The following is a 12200-nucleotide window of genomic DNA, read 5'->3' on the forward strand; positions in this document are numbered from 1 at the left end:
AGCTGGAGTCTGTAACTACAGCGTTTGATGTGAAATCCAACTTCTTAACTACAGTTCTACAGCTGTGCCACCAAAAACACATTTAAAAATGTTTTAATAGTTCTCTCAGAAGGTATTTCAGAGGACATTAATTCTAAAGTATTAAAAATGAACAAAACATGTTTGTGACTCTATCTCCTAGAAATTGAATTCAGCTGCAAACATGAGATCTGAAAAATAATGACTTAAACAAAATAGAGCATTGTTGTTTTGTTTTGTTGTTTTCCCTTTCATAAAGTAAGCACAGAGGTAGAGGATCCAGGACATATTTGGAAGCTTTTCTGGATGAGCCTCATTAATGTTCTCAGCTCCTTCAGTCTTTTCTCTCCAGCATGCTTGAAGCCTGGCATGCTTCATGCTTCAAACTTTCATACTCAATCTGTGGTTCTAAGATGACTGCTGAAGCCCAAGCAATTACATCCACAGTCCAGGCAATAAGAAGGACCAAAACCAAAAATAGGAGTAGATGGGCTAAAGCTACCTACCCGTTAAATCTGATCCCTTTATAAGCAGTAATCCTGGAAGCCCCAGTTAAAATCTCCACCAACAGCATCCAAGCAACAAGTTGTTCACAAGGCAACTCCATCTATAATGATGGGGTGTCAAATGAAATTTTTTCATGTGGCCATGTTGCTATGTACTCACCCCCAAAAAGGTATGTTGGTAAAGAAGGAAAAGTGAAATTTTTTTTTTCAAATTTAAATTCAATTAGCCAACACACAGTGCATCATTAGTTTTTGATGTAGTGTTCAATGATTCATTAGTTGCGTATAAGACCCAGTGCTTAATCTATCTCATAAGTAACTAACACTGTTCCCAATGACTAAACTTACAGAAACTTTATTTTTTAAATTATATGTAAATATGTGCATATGGATGTATATTTGTATGTTGCACCCCTTTTTTTCTCCTTAAGCAAGATCCAACAATTTTTATATTTTCTCATATTCCAAATATAGGGTAAAAAAACAGATTATAATGAGACCACTTTTAATTAAAAAAAAAAATTCTCTGAAGCCTATTCTATGTCCAGATAAAGACATCTTTTCTCAAAACTACTAGTTCTTAATTTCTCCAGCAAAGCCCTGTTCTGTCTGAGAAATCAGGAGAACATAATTAGGTAAGTGTTCTTTCAAAGTGGGATCACATAAAAAGGGATCCGCTAGCTTTTTATTTTTGTTATTATTATTATTACTATTATTATTGATTTGATAAGAAACCACTAAATTCAAATAGAATGAATGCATTCAATTCATAATATAGTTAACACATTATTCTTTGACTTAATAAAGCTGTCATTGTAATTTAATTAATGCATACAAAGTTAACTACTTCATGTCACTTTTCCTTCTTTGGTATTAGAAGTTAACCCTGGACAGCTTAAGTAAACAGAAAAACTTATGGGAAAGTTATGAACACGAGTGAAGGGAAAACTGAGGAAAAAGATTTGAAAAGTACTGAAATCAGGACAGCTATATGGTTCCCAAGTCCACAGTAGCAGAAATTGAGGGACAATTCCTTAGGATTAATCCAGCCCCAGGGTCTCCAGTCTTCTAATCCAGTGCAGAAGTTTCAGTTCCAGGCAGGGAGATGGCAGCTGGTTTACTGAGCACCACGTATCCGTGGGGGGCAGGCACTCGGATTGGCAGAAGGACCCAACTGTGACCAAGGGAGAGAGAGAGAGTTCTCCAGTACAAATTCACAGTGTTTTTACCCAAAGGGGCATAAATGACTCCTGTTCAGTATAGCTTGTGAGGGTTTTGTCTTTCTCTGAGGTGGCCTACTAGGTTTTCAGTGACTCAAAAAATGTGAATATCGGGAATATTTGGAAACACACAATAATACTTCAGCCCATTGTAACACAGTAGGCTGTCCTCACAACTTCCTTTAATGTTTAAATGCCAGGTGCTGTGGAAACCTTTTATATTTGTCTTATTCTATCAAGACGAAGGTCACATTTTTATGACCATTGATGTCACCCTGTTTTCCTCCTCATCCCTTGTATATTTTCAGGCACTCTGGCCAAAAATGAAAAGCACTTCCCTTTGTTCCTATGGGATCACATACAACACCACAGTGGCGAAGGGTCCAAATGACTTTTTTCTACTATTAGTCTGGCACCAGAAACTATTTCGTCTCCACAGAAGCAACTGCCATCTAAATTGCTTTTTGATCCAGAGATATTTTCATTTTCCTGTTTTCTTCTTGCTATTGTTTTTGTTTCTCTCCAAACGCAAATATAATACAGATTTTAGAATTCACCTCTGAAAAGAAGGAAGACAGATATGCTTTTTGTATAAACTGGGTTAACATTCACATTTACGAGTCAGTTCTTTTATTTGAAGTTTCTATTTCAGCCAGGAATGATAAGCAGGAACCAACAATGTGACTCACGTTGTACTTTTCATTTCTTTATGCAATTCTTATTTTATGTCAATACACATAACCTAATATTTTCAACTGCATCTCCTGTTTTTTTCAACCACTTTATTTTTTTTTTAAGATTTTATTTATTTATTTGAGAGAGAGAGAGCACAAGCAAGGGGAGCGGCAGAGGGAGAAACAGACTCCCTGCTGAGCAGGGAGCCTGATGTTAGGCTAGAGGTTCACTCCCAGGGGTCTGGGATCATGACCTGAGCCAAAGGCAGACGCTTAACCAACTGAGCCACCCAGGCGCCCCTCCACCATTTTAGATAAGTTTTTCATAGATGACGTTTTGATAGCTTTATGGCCTATTATTACAAAACTTATGGAAATCACAAGGAAAACCTGAAAGCTAAAACAACTTTCAGTGACTTAGCTTTGCTGGTAAAGAGCAGTAGCCGTTGACGTTGCCCCTGGAACAGGTTTAAGAACCAGTGGTTATTAAGAAACAGAACTGAAGGAATATATGAAATGTAGTCATAGATACAGGCACATATGACCAAGGCCTGAAAATACTTATAAATATTTTTTATTATTAACATCTTTTTATATTACTAAGTTTTTATCAGGATTTTAATTCCACTAGTATGATTGCTGTAGGTCCTCATAGGATGACTAATCAAGATCTTCTCTAGATGTAGATTTTCTATTCACTTAACACAAATCGAAAAGTAAATCCTAAGCTATCAGGAAAGTGAGCCAAAATAACGATCCTTTCTGCTCACACCCTTTTTGTATTGTCTTTTCTTTAAAAATCTCTTAATTCATATGAATAGAATGCCTTTTGTGGCTATTTATAAAAATAGAGACAGCGAATTACTTTCCAAGTCTACCGATAGGTGGTTATATAAAACAATACTAAACTTAAACAAAGATGGGTTACCTGGCTCACAGTTTGAGTGAGGGCATAACAATTTTGTGAGACATCATCATCAATAATACTTCAAAAATAAGAACTAAGAATTTTATACGGAATGGCAACAGTTTATAAGAACAGTAACGCACAAGAAAATTGCTCGTATGTGATCATCCTTATTGGTATCAAAGTGAGATTCGTTCAAAAAGCCACTTAGTTGATTCACAGGCTCTGAGAAGCTGCAAAGCAGAGCATGAAAATGTTACGGTACTGGACATTGGCCTGGGTGATTTGAGTATGAGCTATGGTAAGAAGAGGGCAGTGATGGGGTACTCACATAAATATTTGCACATGACCACAGAAAGAATAAGTGTCCTTTCTCAGGCAAGTTGCCAACATAACTATTATTACACACTTAGTTTGGAGGAACAATTTCTGGGGAAGTAAAATCACACTCATTCCTTGACATGGACCTACTTCTGCAGAACTGCTCTTGTCTGTTATCCTCTTACTCAGTTTTCCTATGATTCGGTGTCAACTGTTGACTGTCTTCATAATGTGCAATTACAGTTCTGTTGTGTGTGTGTGTGTGTGTGTGTGTGCGCGCGCGTGTGCAGGGGTGCGGCTGTTTACATTTAAGCCTGAGTCAAGTCTCCCAAACCAAGGCAGCAGAGCCACATTTTACTTTTGTCAGAAGTGATGCAGGACCTTGATGAGCATGTTGAAAACGGTGTAGATAGAGAAGCTCCCTGTGTAGATTAATTCAGTGCACAGCTGGGGCTGGGAAGGCAAGCCCATTCTAGGGAATGAAGAATGGCCGATCAGGGGTGGAGCTGCCCGCCTCCCTCTCCACAATGTACTAATCCTCAATTTGGCACTGCTTTAAAAGAAAAGAAATCTAAATTGAGGCCAGCTGATTTCTTACTGAATCAGCCAGCTGGATGTGGAGCCAATTTCCGCAGCTTCCACGCTGTGGTAGCCAGGAAATATTTTAATTGAAAGAACTCGATGTTGACAAATACCGAAGACAGCCTATTTATAACTTTTAACCAATATTTATGGAATTCCCTGATTTAATAGCATTTCTCTCTAAACTCGATTGCAAAATAGAAAAATTGTCAGGCGAGAACCAAAGCTAAATGATGTGGAAGGGTAATGAGGAAAAACCAGAGAAAAGGAAAGAGAAAAAAGAACTAGAGAATGTTGTACACGGATCAACAGGAACATGTCTGCGAGGCCAATGATAGAAGCATATTCGACCAAAATAATTTCAAGTTGTAATATTTTTAAATATTATCATTTAGGAGGTTTGACATGATAAAAGCAGTGATGCTATGTTTTTAAACACATCCAGTCTTACGAGGTACGCCTAAATTCTGCATATTAGGTGGGGAATTTTATTTTGCTAGCCAAACTGAGTGATTTGGCTTAGTTATTCCTTTTTTGAGATAAAACGGCTTGTGCTTAAAATGACCCTCAAACAAAATCCAATACAAAGTTTCACCCTTTATTAACATGGACACAGTGATTTGAAAGTGCCGACCTTGATTATAAGGATGGTATTATAATCTTTAAAATAGATGCCCTCTCTTCTTAAAGATCGTGGGAAGTTTATTTACCTTGTTCCACAATTGAAGCTATGTAGTTTTGGAGTTGTCTTTTTATCAACAAATGTTTAATATTTGAAGACAGTGCTTTTTGCCTTTGAAAGTTATCCCTTTTTCTCTAAATCTATTTTCTTCTTAACTCTCTACAATATTTAATGTGATGCACAGAGCCATTTTTTTCTTATAAGCAAAGATATTATTGTTATAAAGTTACTTTTACGCAGCCAAAGAGGAATGAAGGATTGGAAAGTAAAAATGGTTTGGAGCGTGGCTCGTTCCATAGTGAAACGGTAGTAACGCAAAATTGATTATTTGTGCAGTTCCAGATACCTGTGAATCACAGATATAATCCCATAATTATATTGGGTATTGGGAAGATGTTATTACTAAATTTATGTGCCTGGGGAATCTAGCGTTGTGTTTTCCATTACTGCTACTGATGATGGAGAACTAGCAAGTGTGGCATTGCTGGTAGCTGTGGTCGGTCTGCTGGAAGGCAGCTCTCCCTAGTGGACACTTTGCTATCGCCATGCCCAGTCTATGCCTCAAGAGGAAAGAACATCCCCATGACCTTTCTGAGTAGAGATTGATCTATCTGGATAAATAAATATAAAGATGTCAGCTATGGCATATACACATTTTAAGGATATTGTTATCTCCAATGATGAATTGGTTTTTGGGTAGGGATGTTAAAACTCCGACGTCATCTACCTCTTTCAAAATAAGCAAGTGTGGTTGAGCACCGTCAGCCTCCAAATTAGTTATTATTTATAGAAGCAAATAATAAGAAGTGATAAGAGACATGTTTCAGTTCATTCATGGGGGAGATAAGAGAAATGTTTGAATTCATGGAATCGGGTTTAAAAACATTCACAAATAAAACCTCAGTGTAAATTTTTTAAAAATTTGGCAGAGAACTGTTGAGAATTATTTAATCATAGAGGCATGTGCCTGCCGTAGAATTTCATAAGTAATCATATTGGGGAGATAGCTGCACCTCATTACTCACTTTCCATTTTTATGAAAGGTTCATCCACATGTGCAATGATGCATTTATAGGTTTACACCCTCTTTGGAAAAAAAAAAAAAGGCATTTTGCATTTAAATTGCCCTTCCTCTTCCTAAAGTAGCTCTGAGAAGGGTAGGAGCCTTAAAATAACAATATATAATAAAAATGGAACAATATTGAATATAGTTTGAAATAGTGTGTTTTAATTTCATATAACTCATTTAGTTTATTATTTACTTTTGATAGCATGAAGTTGTGGAGTAGTAATTATAGGGGAAAATATCTCTTTTATAATACTTGGGGCAAAGCGATGGATAATGGTATAGCCATTGAGGGTACAGTCAGCTATGGAGAAGGCCAATTAGGCACATGGTTTTTTTTCCATTGCTAGATCTTTACATGATCTTATTTAAAAAGTAAGAAGAAGTTAAAAAGACATTAAGAAAAATAGAATTACCCCATGTGCAACCTTCTACACCTTTCTATTTTTCTCCATTCCTAGAATCCCTTTATTTTTGTTGTGAGGAAGCATATTTAAAGTTATTACCTGGCTTTGTTCCTATGTCGTTGTCAAGGGAAGTAGAGGTGGTGTTCTTAAATTTCTTCTCCTCTTTTTTTTTTTTTTTTTTTTTTTGCGGAGGAGGGGAGTCTCTATCAGCCCCAGAGACTACTAAGTAATGTTCAAATAGTAGCCCATATGTGCTTACTGACTGGATACTGTCTAAATCTATGAATAAATTAACACTATGTAAGGAAAGGAGAAATTCCTTTTCCTGGGCTGCCTCGGCATCTATGAAGGTTTTTTTTGGTCTTGGCTTCAATTAAAGAAGAGATTAGAAGAATAGGGGTCAGTATTAAAGCTGTAGCCTCTCCTTCAAAGTAATACAGGAGCCTCAAATTAGCATACCATTAAATAACACGGGGAAACATAAAATTCCTATTGTAAAAATGCTCATTTCTGTATTTAAAATCCTGGGCCAGCAAATTTCTATTCAGAAAAGAAATGAAAGAGGCAGAGAGAGAGGTACAGAGAGACTGGTTGGGAGGGGAGAGAGGGAAAGATTTTAGAAGGAGGACTCTGTGTCATTCACTTCTCTGCAGTGGGTTAGCGGAAACCTAAACCCTGCCCAGATTTCTGAGGTTGCCATGCTCATGTGGAGAAATTGAAAAGGAAAACAGAGGAGTCATGTTATCGACTTAGACTAACTAAGGTGACTGGGGTGTTGGCATTTCTTAAAAAGGGAATTTTTTTCCTTTCTTCCTCTGCATGAGCTAAAAGAGCACACTTTGCAGAGCAGCTGCATGAAACCAGCACGTGTTATCTACCGGCGCGGGAGGATACGTAGTGCACTGGATGGGCCCGTTAGAAATAAGTCGTTCTGGTCGTTGTGGAGACTTTTCCCTCTTGTTTGCACGTTAAGCTCTCACCTTCAGAGGCCAGATTAACATGAAAACAGAAGAAAGGAAAGAATCATGAGATGGTCCACATGCTTATGAAGGCTTGGTTCCTCACTTTCTCTTATAGTTATTTAGGATGATGTTTAAAAAGTTACTTTTATGTCATTATATTAAATTTCTATTATTGATGCATATTTCCTGATTTAATCTTTAATGACTTTGAGTACGAGAAGTAATGCAGCAGTTGAGCTTTATTTTATATTCATCATACATGCAGATTAGCTACTATTGAATAATTTATTGCTATTGTCAGAAAATTTAGGATTATTCAGTAGTTTATGGATATTATACTTTCTAGCCACATTCATATATTTGCCCAAATTTTAAACATATTTAATTTTAAATATAAGAATATAGCACATATTCAAAGCAACTGCTATATGACTATGATTATATTTTTCATATTCTTCATATTTGAATATGTTTTTAACATGCTGTCTAAATGGTTTTCAAAGTTAGTATTTTGTTAAGTGATGTAACTGCCTCCTTTTGAGGTGCTAGATTTAGTAGTGATTTCTATATGTCCATGTTGCTGTGTCAATATTGTACATATCCGTGTGATTCAGAGAATTTATAGCATTTTTTTCAGAAATTTATATTTTATGTCATATGTAATATTATTTACAACGGAAGGCATGTGATGATTTTTCATAGTATTGGCATTACCTGGGCCCAATTATCTGTGCTAAGTATGGCAGTTATAGAAGTTAAGCATTGTTCACTCACAGAGGAATAACTCTTGTTCTCATAAACCATCTACACCATAAACTATGCTGATACATTTTTACTCCTATAAAAAATACCTTGCTGCTTCCTGCATCAATTGTATCCTTTCTCAAACAGTGGCAAGCAACATGCTGTTATATATAAGTAATGCATCTGAATAAGGGCAAATGCTTATAAATATTTCTTAATATGGGTGATTAGTGTAAGCAAGTATTGTTCTTACGTATGAATATAAAATTTCATGTGACATTATCCAAAGATAAAATAGTGTTTCTACTTCACATATTTTTAAAAACTGTCTTGAAATCTTTTAATACTCCTGAAAGAAAATATTGTGAAAAGAAAATTTAAATAGCTCTTAAGACTATAGAATTATTTAGTGAATAACTTTGTTTTGACTGCTGGTGACACTGGCCCTTTAAAGGCCAATAACACATAATCAGCCATTCCTTGACCATTCAAATAGAAATCTAAGGACGTTTTCAGTTGAATAGTTGCATTGCAATGTGAAATGGGGTGTATCAACAGAAATAACCCTTTTCATTTTACCTAATCCCAGGAAATAAAAGCTTTAGCTAATCATAACCCATTCTTACATTAGAAAAGTAATTCTAGTAACGGAAAAATCTGAAATAGCTGACCACATACCATTCATCATGGAGTGTCAAACAGCCATCAGTTCAAGAATAGAATTCAGGTGCCAAACTAGTAGATGTGACAGTAGTTTATTTGCAGACCCTCTTCCTATGAAAAAGAGAACAGTGTAGAGAACTCCTTAGTCCACCTCCTTTATAATTTAGCATTGGTGTTGGAGTCAAAAGCATTCAAAACATGCTTGATTTCTTCCATTTAACATTTAAAAGTACTTTATCTTACACATATTTACAAAACTAGGCAAACGAAGCTATATTAAAAGGAGCTTTAATACATACACATAAAAAGGCGTTAAAAATTATCAGCTAATTTTGAATAAAGTGATAACTAGTATATAACCTGAGGAAACAAATTTGCTGAGAATGCAAAAACAGCTATCTTTCATCTCATTCACAAAAGACTCATAGATTAGCACACTGAATAGTAAAATATTTTTGATTTTTTATTTAAGTATTCTACAGTTTGTATGGTGATATGTATTTCTGCAATTGATATAGATCATTGGAATATATCTAAACCTATATACTTATAATATAGGTATAACTATTTGTTACTATTATTTAATTATGCTTTTTTGAAAAAATAAACATTCAATTTCCGTTAGGTGGTAAGTTAATACAAATTTGTGGAAGTAATGAAGGAGTATAATAAGAGATTTTACCAAGGATTTTCACCTTAAAATGAGTGTTAAAGATTAAAATTTTATACACATAACACCCATCCAAAGTAAATATCAAGAAGGTGGATAATTAAGATATTACTTGCGGTTCAGTACTGCACAATCCATATTGTTTCTCAATCAATCCCCTCCCACCAATATGTTGATTTTTATAATAACGTTCTTGCTTTCTTTAAAGTAATTTTAACATTTATGAATGTATCCTCAAATAATATGATTTAGTTTTGCTTGTTTTCAGGACTTGTAAAAACAGAATCAATCACACTGTAATTGGCTTTGTGTCTTGTTTTTCCCTTTCAAAATTATATTTGTAAGACTCATCAACTTTGTTGGGTGTAGCTCTAGTTGATTCATTTGTATTGTTACGTATTTCATTGTATGCCACAATTTATTTGTCTGTTCCACTACTGATGGCCATTTAGGTTGTTTCCAATTTCAGGCAATTGTAAACAATGCTTTTTTGAGTATCTATCTATCTATCTATCTATCTATCATCTATCTATCTATCTATCTATCAATCTATCTATCTCCTGGTGCATGTAAGGTATATTTATTATGGTTACATATTTGGAAATGCAATTAATTAGTGGGTCATAGCATACACATTTCTTCAGTAGTATGAATTAATATATATGGATTTTCTTACTTTTTAAAGATTTTCTTTATTTATTTGAGAGAGAGAGACAGAGGGGGTGAGAACATGAGCGGGGTGAGGGACAGAGGGAGAAGCAGACTCCCCGCTGAGCAGGGAGCCTGATGCAGGGCTGGATCCTGGGACTCCAGGATCATGACCTGAGCTGAAGGCAGATGTTCAACCAACTGAGCCACCCAGGTGCCCCAAATATGGATTTAAAGTGCTCATGACAATTTATTCTTACTAGTTCTCAGGTTAACAAATGCATAAACCTGTATAACCCAAAGCTCTTCTAGGTACAAACTCTTATTATTACCCCAGAATGTTCCCTCTTGCCTCTTCCCAGTTACCCCCACCCCCACAGAGGCAGCCATTGCTGTAATTTTTCTTTGCCATAGATTAGTTGTGCCTGCTTTCGAAATTCATGTAAGTGGGGGCACCTGGGTGGCTTAGTGGATTAAGCGTCTGCCTTCGGCTCAGGTCATGATGCTAGGGTCCTTGGATGGAGCCCGAGTCCCTTGGTCAGACTTCCTGCTCAGTGGGTAGCCTGCTTCTCCCTCTCCCTCTGCAGCTCCTCTGCTTGTGCTCTCTCTCTCTCTGTCAAGTACATAAATAAAACCTTAAAAAAAAAAAAAAGGAATTCATATAAGTGGAATCCTATGGTATATGTTGTTTTAGGTAAAGGTTTTTTTTTTTTTTTTTCCCTTTTACATGGTGTATCATTTGGAGATTCATCCATGTCATTATATGTATTAGGAGACTGATTATTTTTATTGCTTTGTGGTATTCCATTTTGTGAATATACAATATTTATATCTGGTTATCCATTCTCTTCCCAAGAGGTATCAGGACTCTTTTCAGTTTGAGGACATTATGAATAAAGTTGCTGTGAACATTCTTGGTCAAGTGGTTTTTTTGTTTTTTTGTTTTTGTTTGTTTGCTTGCTCATTCTTTATGTGTGCTGCATTTAATTTTCTTAGGTTGAAAGCTAGGTGTTAAATGGGTGAGCCATAGGGAGTATATATTTATTTTTTTATAAAATAGCTGCCAGTCATTTTGCATAGTATTAGTTCATTTTTATTCTTATTGAGAGTGTTTGGAAAGTTCTGTTACTCCATGTTCTTGCCAACATTTGGTGTTTTCTTTCTTTCTTTTTTTTTTTTTTAATAATTCTAGCCATGCTTATTGACATGTTGTGCTAATTCAGTGTGGTTTGAATGTGCAGTTCCCTGGTGAGTAATCATTTGACCACTTCTTCATACGATTTTTGGCTATTCTACATTTCCTTTTCCGAAGTGTATATTCACATGTTTTTCCAGTTTTTTGGGGGGGGAGGGAAGATTGTTTGTCTTCTTATAACAATAATGTAAATTGTCCTAGAAGTTCTTTATATATCTAGGATAGAAATACTGTGACTTAATGTTTTGATTTTCTAAATGATGTCATCATGTTGAGCAGAAGTTTTTAACTTTTTTTACATCTTTTTTAATGGAGGTGAGGTTTACATAACATAAAATCCATTATAAAGGGTACAGTTTGGTGGCATTCAGTATATTCACAACGTTACACTTCTTTTTAGTTCCAAAACATTTTCATCACGCCAAAAGAAAACGCCATGCCCATTAAGCAGTTATCCCCTATTCCTCTTCCTCTTTAGCTCCTGGCAGCCATGAATCTGCTCTTTGTCTCCATGGATTTATCTCTTCTGGATATTCAATATAAAAGGAATAATGCAATACCTTTCTCTTTGTATTTGGCTTCTTTCACTTAGCATAATGTCTGGGTTTCATCCATGTTGGTGCATGTATCAATACTTCAATCTTTTCTTTGACTAATATTCCATTGTATTGTATGTACCACATTTTGTTTATCCCTTCATCTGTTGATACATACTTGGGCTTTTTCTGCCTTTTAGTTATTGTGAATGGAAACTTTTAATTTTGATTTAGCCTAATTTATTCTTTTTTCTTTAATGTTTATTGTGTTCTGTTTCTTTTCTAAAATTCCTTAGAGTACCCCGAGTAAGCACAATATTTTCATGGTTTCCTTATTGTTTTAGCTTTTAAATCTAGGTCTAGAACTCATCTCAAACCATTTTTTTATGTATTATGTTA

The sequence above is a fragment of the Ursus americanus genome, chromosome 10 (genome assembly GCF_024610735.1).
Source record: "Ursus americanus isolate L20-20 chromosome 10, mUrsAme1.1.p, whole genome shotgun sequence".
NCBI lineage: Eukaryota > Metazoa > Chordata > Mammalia > Carnivora > Ursidae > Ursus > Ursus americanus.